Source organism: Chiloscyllium plagiosum, chromosome 2, assembly GCF_004010195.1.
Source record: "Chiloscyllium plagiosum isolate BGI_BamShark_2017 chromosome 2, ASM401019v2, whole genome shotgun sequence".
NCBI classification, from domain to species: domain Eukaryota; kingdom Metazoa; phylum Chordata; class Chondrichthyes; order Orectolobiformes; family Hemiscylliidae; genus Chiloscyllium; species Chiloscyllium plagiosum.
In genome coordinates this window covers 52,658,936-52,681,954 of record NC_057711.1, presented here as the reverse complement: position 1 = coordinate 52,681,954, position 23,019 = coordinate 52,658,936, and the positions used below count along the sequence as shown (strand labels likewise).

Genomic DNA, 23,019 nt, shown 5'->3' with positions numbered 1-23,019 from the left:
TCAGTCCTAAATCTGCTCTCCTTATTTTGAGGCCATGCACCCTAGTTCTAGTTTTCCCTACCAGTGCAAGCAACCTGCCTGCTTCTACCTTATCTATTCCCTTCATAATTTAATATGTTTCCGTAAGATCCTCCCTCATTCTTCGAGATTCCAATGAGTATAGTCCCAGCCTAGTTAATCTTTCCTCATAAGTCAATGCTCTCAACTCTGGAATCAATCTGGTGAACCTCCTCTGCACCCGCTCCAGTGCCAGTACATCCTTTCTCAAGTAAGGAGACTAAAACCATACACAGTACTCCAGGTGTAGCCTCACAGCACCCTGTAGAGTTGTAGCATAACCTCCCTGTGTTTTAACCCCATCCCTCTAGCAATGAAAGGCAATATTCCATTTGCCATCTTTCTTACCTGCTGCAAACTTCTTATGAACTACTTACAAAGGATATCAAAGACTTAGGTTAAGAGATCAAATGCATGGTTGCTAACTTTGTTGATGGCAGAACAACAGGGAGGAGAGTAAGTTGTGAAAAGGACATAATTCCGTGAGTGGCCAAAAATTTGGCCAAGGGTATAAAATGTGGGAAGATCTCACAAACTTGAATGAGTTTTTTTAAGAAGAAACAAAGTGGATTGATGAGGGCAAATCGGTGAATGTGATTTATATTGACTTCAGTAAGACGTTCGACAAGATTCCTCGTGGTAGACTGGTTAGCAAGGTTAGATCACATGGAATACAGGAAGAACTAGCCATTTAGGCTCAGAACTGGCTCAAAGGTAGAAGACAGAGGGTAGTGGTGGAGGGTTGCTTTTCAGATTTGATGCCCATGACCAGCAATGTGCCACAAGCATCACTGCTTTTCATAATTTATACAAATTATTTGGAAGTGAACATAGGAGACAGAGTTAGCAAGTTTGCAGATGACACCAAAGTTGTAGGTATAGTGGACAGTGAAGAAGGTTACCTCAGAGTACAATGGGATCTTGATCAGATGGGCCAATAGGCCAAGAAATATCAGATGGAGTTTAATTTTGACAAATGTGAAATGTTGTGTTTTGGAAAGGAAAATCAGGGCAGGACTTATACACTTCATGGTAACGACCTAGGGTGTGTTGCTGAACAAAGAGAACTTTGAGGGCAGTTTCACAGTTCCTTGAAAGTGGAGTTGTGGGTAGATAGGATAGTGAAGAACGATTTGGAATGCTTTCCTTTACTGGTCAGTGCATTGAGTACAGGAGTTGGGAGTTCGTGCTGCGACTGTACAGGACATTGGGTTGGCCACTATTGGAGTATTGCATGCAATTGTGGTTTCCTCACTATAACAAGACTGTTGTGAAACTTGAAAGTGTTTCAGAAAAGATTTACAAGGATGTTGCCAGGATTGGAGGATTTGAGCTATATGGAGAGGCTGAATAGACTGAGTCTATTTTCCCTGGAGCATCGGGAGCTGAGGGGTGATCTTATAAAGGTTTATAAAATCATGAGGGGCATGGATAGGGTAAATAAATAAGGTCTTTTCCCCAGGCTGGAGGAGTCCAAAATTGGAGGGCATAGATTTAGGGTGAGAGGGTCAATGTTTTCATGTAGAGACTGGTTTGTTTATGGAATGAGCTGCCAGAGGAAGTTGGTGGAGGCTAGTATAATTAAAACATTTAAATGGTAGCTGGATGAGTACATGAATAGGAAGGGGACAGAGGGATATGGGCCAAATGCTGGCAAATAGGACTAGACTAATTTAGGATATCTCGTTGAAATGGACGAGTTGGATTGAAGGGTCTGTTTTTGTGCTGGACATCTCTATGACTCTATGAGTCTATCATAACTTGTCCACTTTGGTAGGAAGAATAATAAAGCAACATATCATTAAAATGGAGAGAACTTGCAGAGCTTTGCATTACAGAGGGACTGGGAAGTCCTGGTATGTGAATCTCAAAAAGTTAATATGCAGGGGGTACAGTGTGTGACTAGCAAGGCAGATGGAATAATGTTATTTATTTCAAGCTAATTGAAAAAAAAAATTGGGCAAGTTTCACTCCAGTTGTTTAGGGTCTAGAGTACAATGAAAGGATAGAATTACATTAGAAACAGTGCAGAGAATGTTTACTCAACTGATTCCTGAGATGACCAATAAGCAAAGATTAGCTAGGTTGCACCTGTGACAATTAGAGTTTAAAAGAATGGGAAACAATCTTATCAAAATTTATAAGATCCTGATGAGACAAGACAAGTTGGGTGCTGAGTAGATGTTCTCGGGGAAATATTGTAAAAGAAGTTTCCCACTTAAGATGGAGAAAAGGAGAATTATTTCTCTCAAAATGTCATTGGCCTGTAGTAAGTCTGTTCCCCAGAGAGCAGTGGAGACAGGGTAATTGCATATTTTTTAAGCCTCCATTAGATTGACTTGTTGTCAATCAAGAATCTAAGTTAGTCAAGGTCACAATCAGATTAGCCACAATCCTATCAAATGTCACAGTATGCTTGAAGGGCTGAATGGCCTACTTCTGCTTCTAATTCATACATATGTATGAGAACAACTTGACCCCTTGACCGGGATCAGACAGAACTCTATTTCTAGCAACATTAATTCATATAACAACAAATTTTCCATTTCTCAAACAAATGTCAGTGAAAAGTAAGCATCTTCAAACAATAACATATAACCAACAGAAAGTATTAGTGCAATCATCATTCACATGTTGCTGAGCTTTCAACCCCTTTGAAAAAATAATTAATCAATATTGTAATATACTTTAGAAGAACACCGATTGTGCTGCTTAAAGTTATTAATTAGGCACCCATGAAGCCTTACTCAATTATGCAATCAAATTGAAAATTTATTCTTCCTGCGACCTACCTTAATGAGACATATGAACAGCAATACTTGAAGTTATCCGAAATGGATAGGCAGTAGGATTTGATTTATTACTATGATCTGTGGTCGTGTTGTTTGTATCTGATAAGGTAATACTTATATTAGCTTTTGTAACATTAGATTTAGACATGGATAATGGAGTACTGAAAGATATAATAGATGTGTATGACACATCCCGGTTTCTACACACACACATATATATATATATATATATTTGCTGGTGGAGTAGTGATCTTATGGGATTTGTAAGTCAGAGTCCCAGGTTCATGTTCAGGGGATATAGATCAAATTATACTATGGCAGATGGTAGAACCTGAATTTAATAAAAATCTGGAATAAAATAAAGCTTGCCTTTGTAATCACTGTGACCATGTAACTACTGTTGACAGTTGTGCAATCCCATCTGATTCACTAATACGCTTAATCTGTCATCGTGGCCTAAGTGTGCACAAGATCCAGAGCAACATAGTTAACTCTTAATTGCCACCTAGAAAATTAAAGATTGATAATAAATGCTGGCCTAGTCGATGATGCCTCATCCTATGAACAAATAAAGCAAAAGTCACAGGCACTTCACTGACTGGGCTAATACTGAACTATTCACTTTCAGTTTGGAGCACAACTCCTTCAGCATATCACGCTTCTGAGTCCAATATCATGTGCATGTTGCTTAAACGTATGCCACATACTAACTGTGAGATATTACACCCAGAGAATTGTCAAACCTCCCAATTTGCCTGGGGTTCCCCCAGAATGGGTAATCATTCTGCAAACAATTGATCCCTCAGACAGGAACAAAAAATACGCCTATGTTCTGGTTGGCACCTATCGATGTAACATGATTCTTTAATAACACATTGCCGGGATTAAGGAGTCAGATTTAAGAATGAAGAAAATTTTCATTCAATTCATGTAACAAGTAAAATGAGCCACAAACATTCTTCATTGCACCAAAGTGCTTATATATTAACTTTGTGATATCCTGTCATTTTTCTTATCTTCTTCAGATACTGAATCCAAGAATTACTGGACCCAAAACATTAACTCTGATTTCTCTCCACAGATGCTGCCAGACCTGCTGAGTTTTTTCAGTAATTTCTGTTTTTGTTTACCCATTGGGACAAAGGAAAGGAGTTAGCCCATGAATCTGAATGCAGTGCTCAGCCTGAGGCAACCATGAGGACAATCAGATGATTAAAGAAGAGGGAAAAGAGTGACTATCTCACTAATCATGGAGATGCCAAGAGGGACTATCAACGAAATAGGAGAATGTTGTAGCACATGGCACTGCAGTCAGGAATATATACCTAGTCATGTGACAATATTCATGTATTGCATTGTATGATCAATAGAAGAATTACCATGTTTTAACAAAATATTTTTTCTTGCCTGAATAATTGTCATATAGAATTAGGGTCCAAGTCCAGATGACTAAGAACTTAAGGTTGCTGAATATTTTGCAATTGTTCCCTGTATGCCCAGTCTAAGTCTTTAATATAAATCAAAAATAGCAATGGTCCTAATACTTGAAGAAAGCCAAGTATGTTTTCCTTGAGTTTGAAAAAGAATCATTTATCACTATCTCTACTTTCTGCCCTTGGTCAATTTGGTTTTCATGCTGTCACTGTCCCCTTAAGCCTATGGGTTAAACTGAAAATTGAGTCAAATTGCCACTGTGAAATTAATCTCAGACCTGTCACTTTTAAGAAGAGTCAGAATATGGACAGTGGAAACATCCAGTCCAGCCCATTAACAGTTTTTCCAGTTCAGTTAATGGGAATGATTTGATTGTTTGTTGACAGACAGAGAAAACTAAAAATACTTTGCAAACCCAAAGGATTTTCTTCATCCCACTGAACCACAGTCCTTATAGTATACCACCCTGCTGATGCAATGGATTCCAAATCCCCAGACTGCCTACCAAGCTTACGCAAACATTTAGATCCGTGTGTAATGTGTCACTAATGAAGCAACTTCAACTCTGCCCAGGGCATTTCTTACTACCTGTATTTGAACTCCACACACTTAAGTCACAGATCTTGAGGCAAAGCAATGTAATTGATTTAACTGAAAACGAAAATGCACTAAAAGCCTGGAGTATGAAAAGAACATACTCGATAAGTTCTTAGCACTGTATGTTTTGGAACAGAGCATTTTAGAATAGACTTTGTGTTGTGTAATCTGTCAGGACTAATTAATTACTTCAAAGTTAGGGCAGCCCTAGGTAGCAGTAACCACAAGTAATTGAATTGCATATCTAGATTGAAAGATAGAAGATTGCAACTAAGACAACTATTTTAAACCTACACAATGGCAATCATGTGGGCATTTTTAAAATTCATTCACAGGACGTGGGCTTCGCTGGCTGGGCCAGATTCTATTGTCTGTCCCTAATTGCTCTAGAGAAGGTGGTGGTAAACTGCCTTGAACTACAGCCATCTATATGCCATAGGGACACCCACAATGTTGCTCAGGGAGAAATTCCAAGATTTTGACCCAGTCACAGTGAAGGAACAGCAATATATTTCCAAGTCAGGATGGTGAGAGGCTTGGTTGGGAACCTGCTGTTGGTGGTGTTCCTATGAAAGTCGAGTTAGTTGGGATACTAGATGAGGGATTAAATCAATAGCGTCACAGCGACAGACATTTCAGAAGATATTGCAGAATAAATAAAGTTTGAACTAAAATTCTCAAGCAAATACACAACAACTATGGTGAACTAAACCTGTTAGGGAAAACATCAAACTTACAGAAGAAGCATGTAACTGTGCTGTATTGTCATTGGCCCAACCATCTTTAGCTGCTTCCCTCCATCATAGGATCAGAAGTGGGGATGTTCGGTAATGATTGCACAATGTTCGGCATCATTCGCAATTACTCGGATACTGAAGCAGTGCAAGCTCAAATCCAGCAAGACCTGGACAAATCCAGAATTTTGCTGACATAAGTGGCAAATAATATTTGTGCCACACCATGCCAGGTAACTACCATCTCTAACAATAGAGACTCTAACCATAACCCCGTTAATATTCAATAGTATCAACTTTGATAAATCTTTCAATATCAACTTACTGAATATTACTATGCAACAGAAACAGAACTGGACGAGCAATATAGATACTTCCATTACAAAAGCAAGTCAGAGGCTAAGAGTCTTGCAGTGAGTAACTCCCTCCTGTATCCCCAAAACCTGTTCTCAAGGCACAAGTCAGGAGTCCAATTGTTTGGATGAGTGCAGCGGTAACTACTCTCAAGGAACTTGACATCATCCAGAACAAAGAATCCTGCTTAATTAGTGACAAATCCATAAATATTCAGTTCCTCTACCATCGACACTGAGTAGTAGCAGTGTGTACTAGCTTCAAGATGCACTGCAGTAATTCACCAAGGCTTATACAGCACCTACTCACCCTTGGCCACTACTACCTAGAGGGTCATGGACCAACAGGTACATGAGAACACCACCACAACCTGCTAGTTCCCCTCCAAGTCATTCAACATCTTAATCTGGAAATATATTGCTGTTCTTTCAATGTCACTGGGTGAAAATTCCCTCCCTAACAGCATTGAGAGTGTACCTACAACACATGGACTGCAATGGTTCAAAATGTCAACTCGCTACCCTTTTCTTAAGGGCCACTAGTGATAGGCAATAAATGCTGACCCAGCCAGCGATGCCCACATCTCATGAGTGAATAAAAATAAGTCAGGCAATTGGTCAGAATAAAATAATGCTAAAGAATCTTGTATCTGCAATGTCTTTCTCCTGATTTAACTTTTCAGTCATTCTTTAGCATTATGGCCTTGACAATGGGAACAGGGAAAGGATGTTTCCTCTTGTGGGTCAATCCTGAACTATGGGCACTGTTTCAAAACTGGAATCTGTTTTCTGCTCCCATCCCTTCCTGAATAGAGGAATTACATTTGCATAATTTCCAGTCCAATGGAACATATTCAGAGTCTAGGGAGTTTTGGAAAATTAATACCACTGCATCTTCTACCTCATCAGTAACTTTTTTTTAAGCTACTAGGATGAAGTCCATCAGGAAATGGATGATTCTCAGCCCACAGCTCCATGAGTTTGGTTGTGACTAATGTAGCGTACCAGTTCCTAAGCTAGAAACCCTGATTTCAAATCCCTCTCCAGGACTTGATGGGCAGAAGGTGTGTTCATAGTTGGGCCCAAGCAAGTTGGCTACTAATTTATAAATCCATTCAACATATAATGGCAAGTAGTAAAAGCAACATAAATTCTTGGTTTGGCATGTGATGGAAAAGAATTGGTGGTTCTACCATCAATATCCATGGGTGCAGGTATACAATATACACATAAAAGTGTTGTCTGCCACAGAAACCCAGAATTCTTGGGAATGGAGAGGTTCAGTTGGCTGCATGGTAGGAATAGATCAGATTGGTGCCAACAGCACAGTGTTCAATCCTCATTCTGACTGGGATGGATTTGGGACCTGCATTATTGCTCTACCTGTGGTAGAGATCATGGCGCTATGGGCAAGACTTACTTTCAGGCAGACAGAGGAAAAAATAAGCAGCTTTTTATAATTGGTTAGAATGAAGTAAGAGTGAGTGCATTGTAATTTAAGACTGGATGGTAGTTGAGGGACTATGCAGGAAATTCTACATTGTGTTGCAGCAATCACTTTGCTGAGGTGAATTTCTGATTTTAAAAAAAGTGTAGCTTTAATACTTTATGGAAGACTCTTCAAGTCAATAACAAAAACATCAGTTTTCCTTGCAATACTCATTCAGGAAATAATACTACTTTGAAACTCTTGCCTCGACATCTCTGGGCTGTATAATTTTCTATCTTAATTAAAAGGCTTCTTTGCGGAACAAAACCTGGGGCAGTTTTCTCCCCTGCAAACATTTGAACCCCATTGTAAGGTTCAAATGAGGATTTCAAGCTTATGGGGAAAGTCACTAATTGTGATTACTGCCAATGGAAGATGTGATTAAACTATTGAGGCTGGAAGGCAACAAAAGGCTTGGAAGCAGCACCATGTACAATGTAAATGAGGGATAGAGTATTTCAAATTGCAGGTGCTGTCTCTCCATCTTCTATGATGCTGAACTAAAAATGACTTTTGTACCTCACCAGTGTAGATGGGTGAAGGGAAGACCTTCTACAGTATTTGGTAACTTAGGGCTTTGGCTGCACTGAGGCAGGCGGAGAGATTCTCTACTTGTCTGTAAGGAGCCTAATGGTTTCAGCAACTTGTCTAGAATTTTCCAGTCAGGCTCCTTTAATTGGTCTTAAGTGCTCATAATGAGCCTGACCTTCTTCCTGCTTCCCTCCCTTCTCCTCAATAAGAACAATCCAAACTGGGGCAAAAAATCAAGAATATGTAACAGACACCAAGTATTTCTGAAACTGAAAACAACAAATGCTGGAGCTCACAGTTGGTCAGACAGCATCCATGGAGAGAGAGCAAGCTAACGTTTTGTATCTAGATGACCTGCTGTGATTTCCAGCATTTGTTGTTTTCAGTACAGATTCCAGTATCTGCAGTAATTTGCTCCGACAATTATTTCTGAGACACTGTGGAAGCTTAAAACCCTCCCAAGTGGGTTAAAAAATTTGAAGTACTGCTTTAAGCATTTAATGCTGATTTACTTAATTGGAGCATTTGTTTCATTACACATGCTCTCTTCTACAGTCAATGCCTGATGTTCAAATGCTGTGAACCATGGCTGTGAAGAATAGAAGCTGTCTGTTCACAGCCTTCTATCTACTCATTCCCTTCATTAAATTGCCTTAAAATGATAGCATATGCTCATGTGCACATAGCAGCTGGATACTAATAAACTAGATTCCTATGTCGTTATCATAGCACTATTCACAGGGTTGAGATGCAATCAGTGACTAATGACAGAAGTAAGGAAGATGCACCTTTTAACATCTCTGATAAATTGTTGGGAAGCAAACAAACTGTCACTGCTATGTTGTACTGGTATGCCAGAAGAGCTCAGAGCATGACCACTGAAGATGCAGTAGGATCTGTGACAGGTAATGCAATATGGATAGATGATTTAACTATCACAGCCTTCACCTTAAAGCTTAGGAAGCACTCAGACAATCCTACACTTGCAGTCATGGTATAGTGACAGGATCTAACAAGGGAGCATTGAATGATCATTTAAATACGAACAATGTACAGGACGACTGGGAAAAGGCAGAAAATTCAGTTAAAGTGCTCAGAGAGTTGGTGCAGACTCAATGGGCCTTACACTCTCCTACACCATAACGGTACTGTAATGTGTGCCATGCTACATTGTAGACATTCTTACCTGCTTTCCTGATTTGGTTGTATTAACTGCAATGCAAATGGAGCACTGTCATATAAAAAGGTATATATTTCAGTTGATATGTTGCGGCTTTCATGTTTGAACAGGCATATTGTAGTCCCAGTGGTGATTAAAAGCGAGAACTATCACATATTCCTGTGACGAGCTGAGGAACTAAATCTATGGAGAAAGAATCTTCAGAATAATTTGGTCTTTCTGCATGGTTTATAATGTTATGACCAGATAGTTTCCTTTTCTAGTATCACTCTTCCACTGGTCAGAAGGCAGCTGGCTTTCATTAATTAACAACAAATAAGACATTCAGACAAAGACACGAAGGTTATTGACAAACCATTGGTTTACGCATATCATCCTTCAGAAAAAGCTAATATACAAATCTGAACAGAAACAGATAAAAAATGAAAATCTGTAGGATGCTTACTTGGGGGACATCATTAAACTCAATTAAAAATTGGATGAGTCACAGATTTTCCTAAATGGGGTTCTAATATTAAAATAATTCTGCACACGCTGCTGGCAGTGGATTGTCTTCCAGGAACAGTTGTAGCTGGCCAAATTCCCTTTGCTGGAGACAGTTCAGTGGAATCCAGTGCATTCTCTCTAAGAATTATCCACAAGTGGTAAAGGTGATTACTGGTGGGTGTTCAGTTCTCACACTTTGCAGACAGGAGTTGCAAAGTAAGAGCAAGTGAGCAATGTATTGTTGTTTTCCAGAAATGTCAAATTCTTCTTCATTGAATTGAAAACTGTAGTGTTCTTATCTGACTCACAATTTAATGTGAGCTCCCTCTGAAAAATTTTCAGACTTGATTTAAGCTCCCTGCTTCTTGCAGGTGCAACATTGCTCTTTTTTTTATTCAGTGCCTTTTCCTTAGAGAAGTCCTTTTATTTAAAAATCCAAAATAGAAATTTATGGGTCCACATTATCTTTAAAAGAATATTTAGACCATATTTCTTTATACCAATAACATCACAATTACTTCTGCCTGTAACTGAAGGGTGTTTTATCCTCTGTTTAATCCAATACTGCTATCTGCACATGGAGCTATGTCTTGAATATCACAGGCTGCAATTACCTGCACATACACAGCCCCTGAGGCTGCTTACTCCATACTGATAATAAGGCTCCTCAACCCTTCATATTCTTTAACATTTCCTTATTTACATTTGTAAATTATAGATTATTAAAAAGCTAGTTTCGTGCTTATGGCCTGTCTGTTCACATTCTCATAGTGGACTGATGTCCTATCTCCGGACGATGTCAGAGTCATGTGTTCAATTATATCATGAATTATACACATATAATACAAAGGGATGATGAAGAAAACCTCCATTATCTCTCCATCAGAGATGAGATCAAGCAAGAAAGTATCAACTTGTTGCCATAGAAATGAGATAGCAATTCAGAGCTGACTATTTCTAATAAATAGATGTTGACACCAAATAAAATTCATTCTCCTGGCCTTGAATTTATGTTCTTTAGTTCCCTATGTGACTCATCTTATCAAAGCTTTATAATCATGAACACCTTTAGAACAAGTGAGGTTAAAATAAATTTTCATAATGAAGATTTCCAGTTTACCTAATCTCTCCTTTATAGTGAAGCCTCTCCTGCTGACCTCCTTTCTTTTTCATAGAATCCATACAGTGTGGAAGCTGACCATTTGGTCCATCAAGTTGGCACTAATGCTCCGAATAACATTCCACCCAGACACTCCCCACCCTAAAATCTGTAACCCTGCATTTCCCATGGCTAATCCACCAAGCCTACACACTATTTAGCATGGTAAATCCACCTAACCTACACATCTTTGGGCTGTTGGAGGAAACCAGAGCAACTGGAGAAAAGCCACGCAGACATGAGGAGAATGTATAAATTCCATGCAGACAGTTGCTCAAGGGCGAAATCAAACCCCGGTCCCCGGCAGTGTGAGGTAGCAGTGCTAATCACTGAGTTGCTGTGCCACCCCAATTTATCCAAACTAGACTGCAAAAAAAATCGAATTCTCCAAGATTTATTTGAAATATGAACAACATTTTGATAACAAGATGCTTAATTAAACAATATTAGTAAATGCTGTGTTTTCTGAACCTCAAACTAAAGATTTAAAATATTTGTGAAAGGCTTTCTGTTCTGAGCAAACATTTTCACCCACATTAAGATTTTTTTCTTCTTATTTAAATACTGGTTAAATGATGAATGTTAAAAGTTTAAAAAGTGATTTTTGTTCATCAAAATTCATATTTATTGAGAACTATTGAGCTTTCATACTCACAAATATTGAATCAATTAATTGGAACCAATTCCTGCGACTGTAAGACAGATTGATTGCTAAACTTGTGGTCAGGAAGTTTAGGTCTAACAGATTGAAAGTGGCTAAGGCAGCTTTAGTCTCATTTTCCTTATGTGCCTGCACAGGAAGCCTCCAAGACCTTAACACGGCCACCACCGACTCATAAAACCCCATATCAGGTCTAATTCAGCCAACATTTGTTCTGTAAAGCTTCCTACTCATCTCCAAGTCCAGTAGAATCCCAGGAGCTATTTTCCAAAGAATTTGATTAGCTTTATGTCCTGGGATCTCCATTCACAATCCCCATATTACAAACCCCCTCCACTCAATAATTCCAGTTCTATTACCTGTTCCATTGTTCCCATTCTTAATAATGCAGACAAATTTAAAAGGCTTGTGTTTTATTAATATTCTACCATACATCCACTGTTTGTTTTAGTTTAATAGGAGCTCCAGCACAACCATATAAGATTTGTTTTGTGGGCTTAAATAGTTAACCAAGTCTGATATCATGAAGACGACTCGGTAGTCAATATGTTAAATGTGAAAACACATTTCTTTACAGCTTGTAGCCAGATGACTTATGCAAAAGTGAATCAGAATGGCCCTGTGTGACATCTATAAAAAAAATCATTTCCATGTCAATCAAATAGGAGCCTTGTAAACAGAGGTTTCTCTATTTAGATTGCTGCTTTTATATTGATTTTCATTCAGGCGCATGTGATGCTCATTTGTAAAACACCGATCCCGTGCAGCTGCTGGCTGTAAATCAGTCAGAGTTCCAAAAGATAGGTTTTATTGTCTTTTGGGGGAGACTGGGTTGTGTTGATTGTTTTGTAATTAGTAAGGTCTTCACTTGTCACTCACTTTGAAAAGGTTTGTGAGTTCCAGAACTTAAAAAGTTAAATTAGAACAAGAGTACATCATTGAACAAATGTTTAATTGGCAGAATTGCTGGCTTTCAAAGAAAATATTAAATCACAAACCTGTCTACCCACGTTGATGAGATACGGCAGATGTAGAATTAAATTCAATGAATAAATCTGGAATATTAAGCTAGTTTTAGCAATGGTAACCAATGTGAAAAGCAATGTCATCAAATGTGAAAACTCATCTGGTTTAATAATGTCCTTCAGGGAAGGTGATCTGTCTTTCTTACCTGGTCTGGCCTACATATAACTCCAGACTCACAGCAGTATGATTGACTCTTCACTGACCTCTGAAATGTACATACAAACCATTCAGTTTCAAAAGCACGTTTGGAGTGACAACAAATGATTGCCTTGCCAGCAATACCCATGTCCCATGAAAGATTAAATAAAGAAAAAGTACAAAAAACAGTTCTCCAGTGTCCCCGCTCAACCCCCTAGCACTGAAAAAAACAGATGAAGGAGATAATTATGTAATTTGCTGTTTCAGGGACTTTGACATAAATTGTATGTTGCCCATATCACGGTAACTGCACTTTAAAAGTCACAAACTGGTTGTGAAATGCTACTCAAAGGACAAAATAAAATGTAACATAAATACATTGCAATGCAGAATGTTTAGGACCAAGATTTTCATTGCTTCAGATTTTTCTGTTTCATGGACAGAAGTTAGAATAACTAAGCGCAATTCTCTGAACTGCAAAGAAGGAGAGATTGAGAAAGGGTGATAGAGAAAGAAATGGATTCAGAGACAGAGAGGGAGAGAGAGAAAGATGAAGCAAAAAATTAACAAAGCCAAACAGGAAGCAAAAAAGCAAGTGGTCAAGGGCAAAGCAAGATGGAAAAGCAGACCTTCATAGAGAAAGAGATGAAGAGAAAAGCCGTGTAGAGAGAAAAATCAAATGGCTTTGTATTCTGACACTGTGTTACATTGTGCTACACAATCACAGCATCTTCCTCGGCTACCATGTTTTACTCTCAGTCCAAAGGTCAAGTGAGTCAATACCTTCTTAATGTATTGCAGTGTCCAAACAGTCAAGTGGTATGTCTATGGATTCCTTAAACCTATCTGAAAATGCTGTGAACATCTGGTGTTTCCAGACTTCAATTTTCCAGATTGGAGAGGTTCTAGCATTTGGGTTTTTTTTTTAGCATAAGAGGTATAGTTAGTAAGTTTGCAGATGACACCAAAATTGGAGGTGTAGTGGACAGCGAAGAAGGTTACCTCCGATTACAACAGGATCTTGATCAGATGGGCCAATGGGCTGAGAAGTGGCAGATGGAGTTTAATTCAGATAAATGCGAGGTGCTGCATTTTGGGGAAGAAAATCTTAGCAGGCCTTATATACTTAATGGTAAGGTCCTAGGGAGTGTTGCTGAACAAAGAGACCTTGGAGTGCAGGTTCGTAGCTCCTTGAAAGTGGAGTCGCAGATAGATAGGATAGTGAAGAAGGCGTTTGGTGTGCTTTCCTTTATTGGTCAGAGTATTGAGTACAGGAGTTGGGAGGTCATGTTGCGGCTGTACAGGACATTGGTTAGGCCACTGTTGGAATATTGCATGCAATTCTGGTCTCCTTCCTATTGGAAAGATGTTGTGAAACTTGAAAGGGTTCAGAAAAGATTTACAAGGATGTTGCCAGGGTTGGAGGATTTGAGCTACAGGGAGAGGTTGAATTCTGGAGCGTCGGAGGCTGAGGGGTGACCTTACAGAGGTTTATAAAATCGAGGGGCATGGATAAGATAACTAGACAAAGTCTCTTCCCGGGGTGGGGAAGTCCAGATCTAGAGGGCATAGTTTTAGGGTGAGAGGGGAAAGATATAAAAGAGAACCTAAGGGGCAACTTTTTCACGCAGAGGGTGGCAAGTGTATGGAATGAGCTGCCAGAGGAAGTGGTGGAGGCTAGTACAATTGCAACATTGAAAAAGCATCAGGATGGGTATATGAATAGGAAGGGTTTGGAAGGATATGGGCCTAGTTGATTGGGATATCTGGTCAGCATGGACAATTTGGACCAAAGAATCTGTTTTTGTGTTGTACATCTCTATGACTCTATAATAGCTGAGTTTCATTTAATTTGGAGGATATGTCACAAACACCTAAGCAACACATTTTTCAGCTCTGATCTCCAGCATCTGCAGTCCTCACTTTCTCCTAAAGAAATCTGTCCAGTTTTGTCTATTTAACCTTTCCTCATGAAACTATACCCATTAAATGTGAGCACTTCACCATGTGGTAAATCAAGGTGCACTCTAGTTACAGTACAAGGTGGGAGGATTGTAACATTTGTGTGGGTTGGGAATTACATTGGTATAATTGGATTAAAAACATTAGTATAAGAAATAAATCACTTATCTGACAACCCAAATTTGCATATTGAACTTGCAAACAATGTACGGAAGTCACTCAATGCATCTCTAGCAATTCACTTAACAATATGTTTAGTAACAAACTGTAGAAGGTTAAAATTAATTGATATAAAATAAAGCACCAGTTCATATTTTTGTTTTGGATACCTTCCACTAACTTATAGCAGCAAAGATAAAAGGGTGGAAAGTTCTTGTCAAATAAGTAAATAAACAGGAAAACAAAATTCCCAAAGCATAATGGTAAAATTGTTATAGATGCACTTGTCACAATTTGCTGAAGTATTACATAACTTAAGAGAAATATTCGTAGAAATAAAATTTATAAGAATAAAGTGGATGAGGAATTAAACCAATCAGAATCTACCTCCTTAGTCTGAGGATTAAGATTGACACTTAATTGTTCTTGCCGCTCCTCCATATCAATGTTAGTACAACCAATCGGCACCCACTTCTCATGCTGTATAGAATGACTTTCTTTTTTTAACAGCTGTTTGTGTCTTGGTTTTATAAATACAAGATTTAAAAAAGCTTCAATTTCTTGTCTCCTTTTAACAATGTTTAAATTCTGCTTATCATGTGCAGTCATTGTAACAAGGTCAGCCAGGTGAACCTCAGAGAATGAGTTCCCTGATTGGGGCTGCTAATCTGATCCAATCAGGGAGCCCGAGCTGAAAGATAAGTAAAGGAGAGTGTCAAGGGCTCTCCACGAATAAATAAAGGGTAATGTGGAGGCGGGATATCAGCCTCTGGGGAGTTATTTTCGTGGTGATGAGAGACAAGCACACACCTGAAGAAATTCGCTCACAACAGTTGTCTTTGGGTTGGGGGTAAGCATTTTTGGCATCATGCCATTAATTGGGAAGCTTGATTTGTCCAATCCTGCCATCAAAGACTGGGCCCAGTGTGTGGAAAGAATGAGTATTTTTTTCTAGGCAAATGACATTGGGGCAGATGAAAAGCAATGAGTAATTCTTCTAACAGCTTGTGAACCTGCAGCATTTTTGGTAATTAGGAGCCTAATTCTCCCCAAAGCACTAGATACTAGAACCTTTCAAGAGTTGACAGATTTAGTTAAGAATATTATGACCCCAAAACACCTCTAATTCTGAGATGCTATCGATTTTACTCAGCAATTCAAGAACCCGGGAAATCCGTGTCGGGAATTTTCACCAGTGTTAAGGTGACTGGCAGAGTAAAGTGACATTGGTTTAACCCTTATGAAATGCTGAGAGACCATTTGGTATGTGGAATTGATGATGTAACCATGCAAAAGCACATACTAGCTGAAGCCCAACTGGACTTCAAACAGGCTCTACAATTGGCTTTATCATTGGAAAATGAAGCAAGTCGAGCATATGAGTTGCAAGGCATTCCTATGGAAGTGGACACCCTCACCAGTCTGACTGAGTTAGGGGACACCACCTGAGTGAAGGCAATTGCACAGTGTCACTCAGACCATATCCTGACGGAAAGTGTCTGGGTCAGCCCAAAGCAAAACCCCAAAGCAAAGCCAAGCCTTGGCCATACAGTTTACATTTTCTTCAGGGTCTGACCCAGCAAGCCATTGAAGTTGCTGCTGGTATGCAGATCCGAGACAGGAAAAGAGTCCCATTAGACTTAAACTGAGTATGAGAACTCATGGGGGCAGCACAGTGGCTCAGTGGTTAGCACTGATACGTCACAGCGCCAGGGACCTGGGTTCGATTCCAGCCTCGGACAACTGTCTGCGTGGAGTTTGCACCTTCTCCCTGTGTCTGCGTGGGTTTCCTCTAGGTGCTCGGGACCTGGGTTCGATTCCAGCCTCGGACAACTGTCTGCGTGGAGTTTGCACATTCTCGCTGTGTCTGCGTGGGTTTCCTCTAGGTGCTCCAGTTTCCTCCCAGAGTCCAAAGATGTGTGGGTCAGGTGAATTGGCCATGCTAAATTGCCCATTGTGATGGGTGCATTAGTAGGGAGTAGGTGAATGGGTCTGGGTGGGTTACTCTTCGGAGGGTCGGTGTTGACTTGTTGGGCCTAAGGGCCTGTTTCCACACTGTAAGGAATCTAATCTAATCTAATCTAATCATAGGCCAGCATCAAAGAGAGTGCACACCATGTAAAGGCCACCTACATCCGGCTTGGAACAGTTAACTTGCTCAGCAACATCCAAATCAGAACCAGTCAAAGTAGATATCTGATTAAATGGTCACCCAGTTCTAACAGAGGTCAATACTGGTGCAACCATTTCAGTGATTACAGAACGAGTCTTAAATAAAAGTCGCTCTGAACTTCAAGCCTTATGTTTATGTAAGACCTCACCTAGACTGACAGCCTATATCGGGGAACATTTACAGATTAAGAATACTTCTTTGGTTCTGGTCTCTGATAAGAAGCAGTTATTCAGTTACCATTGATTGTAGTAAAGGTTCAGGCTCAAGCTTGATGGGACAAAATTGGTTGAGAAAGATTCACCTTGTTTGGCTCAAAAGTTTTCAATTACAAAATGGCTGCCTGAGTGAAGTCTGAATTAACACCCGGAGGCTTGTCAGGAAGGTCCAGGTACTATGAAAGGAGCCAAGGCCACATTGCATGTTGACCAGGAAGCAATTATGTAATTCTACAAGACATGCCCAGTGCCATTTGCCTTTTGCGCAAAAGTAAACACAGAAATCAGGATGCTGGACAGCAAGAAATCATCAAACCAGTCTAGTTTGCAGGATGAGCAGTACAGGTCGTACTGATTGTGAAGCTGGTGGGTCAATTCACCTTTGTGAGGATCTTATACAAATGATAAACAGCTTCTTGCAGCTTGATAAATACTCAATCCCTCGCATTGAGGATTTATATTCAAAGCTGGTGGGGGGGTTGCTGTCCTTCACAAAGCTGAACATGAGCCATGCGTATTTGCAATTGTGGTTAGATGAGGATTCCCAGAAGTATGCTACAATTAATACCCATAAAGATTTGTACCAACATACGAAACTGCCTTTTGGGGTATTATCAGCCTGTGCCATTTTTGAGAGGATGATGAAGAACATTTTACAAGGTCTACCCCAAATCACCATTTTATGCAGATGGAGTGCTAAAACAGGGAAGATTAATAAGTAGCACTTTGAGAACTTGGACATTGTCCTTAGGTGCTTCTCCCAGGCAGGTATATGTCTTAGAAGGAAGAATTGTGTGTTCCAGACACCTCAAGTGATCTTCTTGGTCGATAGAATCAACAAGACCAGGTTACACCCTTTGGAAGATGAATTGAAGATGATTAAATGTGCCCCCGCTCCCATGTCTGTATCAGAGTTTAGGTCTTTCCTTGGGCTGGTGAATTATTATGGAAAGTTTATGCATCAACTGGCCTCTATTGTGGCACCTTTGTATCAACTCATAAAAAAAGGGTAGGCCTTGGAAATGGTCATGTAGCCAAGCCATTGCTTTCAGGGAAGTGAAAGAACAACTATCATGCTCTAAGGAGATGGCACAGTATAATCCCAAGTGAGATTTGGTATTGGCATGTGATGCATCACCGTACGGCATCGGGGTAATATTAACTCATAGGTGGCCCAGTGGAGAGGAACACCCAATAGTTTATGCATTTAGAAGGTTGTTTAGTGCAGAGCATAAATATGCTCAGACACCGAATGAAGGTTTGATGGTCATATTGGAGTCAGGAGAATCCACCAATAACTTTATGAACATAAATTTGTCATTATAATGGACCACAATCTCCTGCTAGGCCTACTTAAAGAGAGCAAGGTAGTGGTACCCATAGCTTCAGGTTGAATTCAGCAGTGCTAATACTGAGTGCATATGGTTATACATTGGAACACCATGTGGGGGGTCAAGTAGCAAATGCAGATGCATTGAGCTGGCTCCCACTGGCAAATACATCACCTGAAAGAATCTGTAGTGGTTTTAAATTTTCTGGACATAGCTCCTATGGAGTGTTCCTGAACAAAGAGACCTTGGAGTGCAGGTTCATAGCTCCTTGAAAGTGGAGTCGCAGATAGATAGGATAGTGAAGAAGGCGCTTGGTATGCTTTCCTTTATTGGTCAGAGTATTGAGTACAGGAGTTGGGAGGTCATGTTGCGGCTGTACAGGACATTGGTTTGGCCACTGTTGGAATATTGCGTGCAATTCTATCGGAAAGGTGTTGTGAAACTTGAAAGGGTTCAGAAAAGATTTACAAGGAGGTTGCCAGGGTTGGAGGATTTGAGCTATAGGGAGAGGTTGAATAGGCTAGGGGTGTTTTCCCTGGAGCGTCGGAGGTTGAGGGGTGACCTTATAGAGTTTTATAAGATCATGAGGAGCATAATATAAATATACAAAGTATTTTCCCTATGTTGGGGGAGTCCAGAACTAGAGATATAGAGACTTCAGGGCAACATTTTCATGCAGAGGGTGGTACGTGAATGGAATGAGCTGCCAGAGGATATGGTGAAGGCTGATACAATTGCAACATTTAAAAGGCATCTGGATGGATATATGAATAGGAAGAGCTTGGAGGGATATAGGCCAAGTGCTGGCAGGTGGAACTAGATTTGGTTGGGTTATCTGGTCGGCATATTGAGTTGGACCGAAGGGTCTGTTTCTATGGTGTACATCTTTATGACTCTATGACTTCCAGTCACAGCTGACTGTCAGACTTTGGATGTAGACAGATCCCGTCCTGGCAAAACTGAAGCAATTGGTGGGTGATGGGAGATCCCAAAGGGCCGTCACAATCAGAACTGAAATCTTTCTGGACCTAGCAACACCAGATCACAGTAGAGGATGGAATATTATTATGGGAAGCAAAAGTGATTGTCCTGAGCAAAAATCATTGCCAGACACTGGCTGAACTCCACCAGGATCATCCAGGGGTTTTGAAAATGAAGATGTTGGTGAGAAGTTGTGTGGTGGGTTGGATTGGGTGAAGACACAGCCGCGTTGGTGGGGCAGTGCCTAGAGTACCAACAGTAGCTCCACCACTTTTGAGGGATAGCCAGTAAACCCTAAACTGAGTTACATGTTGACTATGCCGGCCCTTCCATGGACTCAATGTTCTTAGTCATTGTGGATGTCCACTCAGTGACTGGATGTGCATAGAGTTAATTCACCAAACATGGGAATGATGATAGAAATACTGTGCTCATTGTTTGCCATGCATGGATTCCCAAAAGTGTTAGTCACAGATAAAGGCCATAATTTACCAGCAGGGAATTTGAGTATTTCCTAAAGTCGAATGGTATTCAAAATATAAGGACAGCTCCATACAATCAATTATCCAATGGTCTGACAGAAAGAGCAGCCCAAACTTTGAAAGCAGGCTTAAAGAAGCGGCTTACAGCTTCACTAGATACCAAACTGTCCCAGTTCCTGTTTGATTATAGGGCAACCCATCAAGCAACTACAGGGATAGCTCCAGCAGAATTGCTAATGGGGAGAAGACTCTGCATCAGGTTACACCTGATCTTCGCAGATCTGGGGGGGAGGGTGAAACGGCATCAGGAATGCCAATGCTGGACACAAGACTCCACTAACTGAGGGAGACAGTTTACTTCAAGGGATGAAGTTTGATGTAGGAACCACAGGAATGGCCTTGCATGGGTAAGAGGCATTGTCGAGGCGAGGTCAGGTCCAGTGATGTGTAAGGTTTAGTAAGTGCGACAGTCCTGAACAAACATATGGTCCATATGAAAGCTGCAAACTTGCAAACCATGCAGCAGAAAAATGCGCCTGGCTCCTCAACAACGTTTCTGAATGTTCTGAAACCCATGGGTTCTCCCTCTCCATCAGACATTAAAGATGCCTTGGAATCTGAGAGGGACGCAATGGATGTCACTGGATGTCTTCGCCACCTGAAGAAGAGAATGAATTTCTTTTGAGATTCTCCGGGCACAAGAAGCAGACTACTGTGCATTATACACTTCCCATATCAGAGGCACAGCAGAAGGATGTAGTGATTGTAACAAGGTCAGAGCTGAAAACGTGTTGCTGGAAAAGTGCAGCAGGTCAGGCAGCATCCAGGGAACAGGAGAATCAACGTTTCGGGCATAAGACCTTGAAGAAGGTCTTATGCCCGAAACGTCGATTCTCCTGTTCCCTGGATGCTGCCTGACCTGCTGCGCTTTTCCAGCAACATGTTTTCAGCTCTGATCTCCAGCATCTGCAGACCTCACTTTCTCCTTGTAACAAGGTCAGTTAGGCAGACCTCATAAAATAGTAGTTCCCTGTTTGGGGCTGTTAATCTAGCCCAATCAGGCTGACAGAAATAAACAGGAGTATCAGAAGTTCTGCTCACTCTGACAGCTAGCTCGAAAGAAGCTGGGTCAGTGTCAAGGACTCTCCAAATGGAAATAAAGGGTGACTTGGTGACGCAATATTGGCTTCTGTGGAGCTATTTCACCACACAATTATGGATAAGAATTCAGAAAAGAAACATTTAGAAGAACGGGCAGAGTAATAGAACAAAGTAGATAACTTTGAATGTTCGTGTTGAAGGAACTTCTTCATCACTGCAAACCTGAACACCTTTTTGGTCTCATTATTCAAATATGGAACATTCAAATTATGCCAATGAAAGCACGACTTGAAAATGTTAAATATAACATTACAAACAGAAGGAGATGGTGAGAGTTACAAAATATTTTGCAGTTTTGTTCTACTCTCTATTATGGATCAAATTTTACTTGAAGTTGGCTAAATGCCAATTTTAGTGTGAGTCAGCATGAGTACCGAAACTTGTCATCCCAGCCCCACATCACTCAAGAAAGGCAGCATTGAACTGTAGTACACATACAGCTCCAGGTGAGAAGGAATCAGTTCTGTGCCTCTTGTGCAGCCTATGTGATCTTACATTGTCTTTGTGCACTGAGGCCTGCAGACACTACTTTTGAGTTACAAACTTAAACCTTTCCAATGAGCCTGGGAATATTCATAGAACCCTTACAATGTGGGAGCAGACCATTCAGCCATCAACTCCATACTGGATGTCTGAACAGCATCCCACTAAAACTACATTTCCCATGGCCAATCCACTTAATATGCACACCTTTGGACTATGGGAGGAAACCAGAGCACTTGGAAGAAATCTGCACAGATATGAGGAGAGTATGCAAATTCCACACAGACAGTTGTCTGAGGCTAATATCAAACTTAGGTCCCTGGTGCTGTGGGGCAGCGTGTTAACCATTGAGCCACCATTGTCCCTTTGGGCTCTGGAATCTGTGCACTTGCCCAGGTGAGTCATAACAACTGGAATAATGGCAGCCCCCCCCTTGCCGTTACTGTAATGAATATAACGTAATCTGTTAGAACATCCATATAAAGTGATTTCCTGTTGACCCCTTCAATAACTATAGTCTATTCCTGATTCCAATCCTATTGCTACTTTTTTGTAAAATGACTCCTTTATTGGTTAGTAAGACTGGCTAAATTGAAAATAAACTTTTCCACTTGATTCACTATGTCTGAGAAACACTTTATATCATTTTTGCACTTAGGTGCCAGAAATTCATTGATGGCTCTTGTCTTTCTTGGATTCAATTTGATGCATTGTTGTTGGATAAAATGGGTTTTTTTTCTTTCATTCATGGCATATGGACATTACTGGTTAGGACACTATTTGTTACCCATCCCTAGTTGCCCTTGAGAAGGTGGTAGTAAGCTGACTTCTTGAATCTCTGCAGTCCATTTGCTGCAGGTAGACCCACAACACTGTTAGGGAGGGAATTCCAGGATTTTGACTTGGCAACAATGAAGGAATGGTGATATACTTCCAAGTATTGATAATGAGTGGCTTGGAGAGAAACTTGCAATGCTGATGTTCCCCATCTATTTGCTGCCCTTGTCCATCCAGATGGTAGTTGTCACAGTTTGGAAGATGTAACCTTTGAAGTGTTAATGAATTTCTGCAGCACATGTTGTAGGTGGTGCACACTACTGCTACTTAACATCAGCGGTACAGGGACCAATTGTTTGTCAATGTAGTACCAATCAAGTGAGCTGCTTTGTCCTGGATGGTGTCAAGCTTCTTGAGTGTTGTTGGAGCTGAATTTATCCAGGCAAACGGGGACTATTCCATCTGGTGCTTGAATTGTGCCTTGTAGATGGTTAATAGGCTTTGAGTCAAGAAGTAAGTTGGTTTCTGTAGAATTCCCAGCCTCTGACTTGTTCTTGTAAGTACTTATACATGACTAGTTCAGTTCAGTATCTGGTTAATGGTAGGGGGAGGTGATGGACCAGTGGTATTAACACTGAACTACCAATCTAGAGACCCA

The 23,019-nt window shown here is 40.4% G+C and overlaps 1 long non-coding RNA gene across 2 annotated transcripts in view; it reads right to left on the bottom strand.

Annotated features, from left to right (window-relative positions):
- Positions 1–23,019, bottom strand: part of LOC122559732 — a 217,498-nt gene that overhangs the window by 17,614 nt on the left and 176,865 nt on the right. Inside the window, exon 1 of one of the 2 annotated variants that reach the window (XR_006314522.1) lies at positions 9,174–9,430. The exons of the other annotated variant lie outside the window; for it this stretch is intronic. This is a non-coding gene — a long non-coding RNA (uncharacterized LOC122559732). Of the gene's footprint in view, positions 1–9,173; positions 9,431–23,019 lie in introns of those variants that run through there. 2 annotated transcript variants of the gene reach the window in all.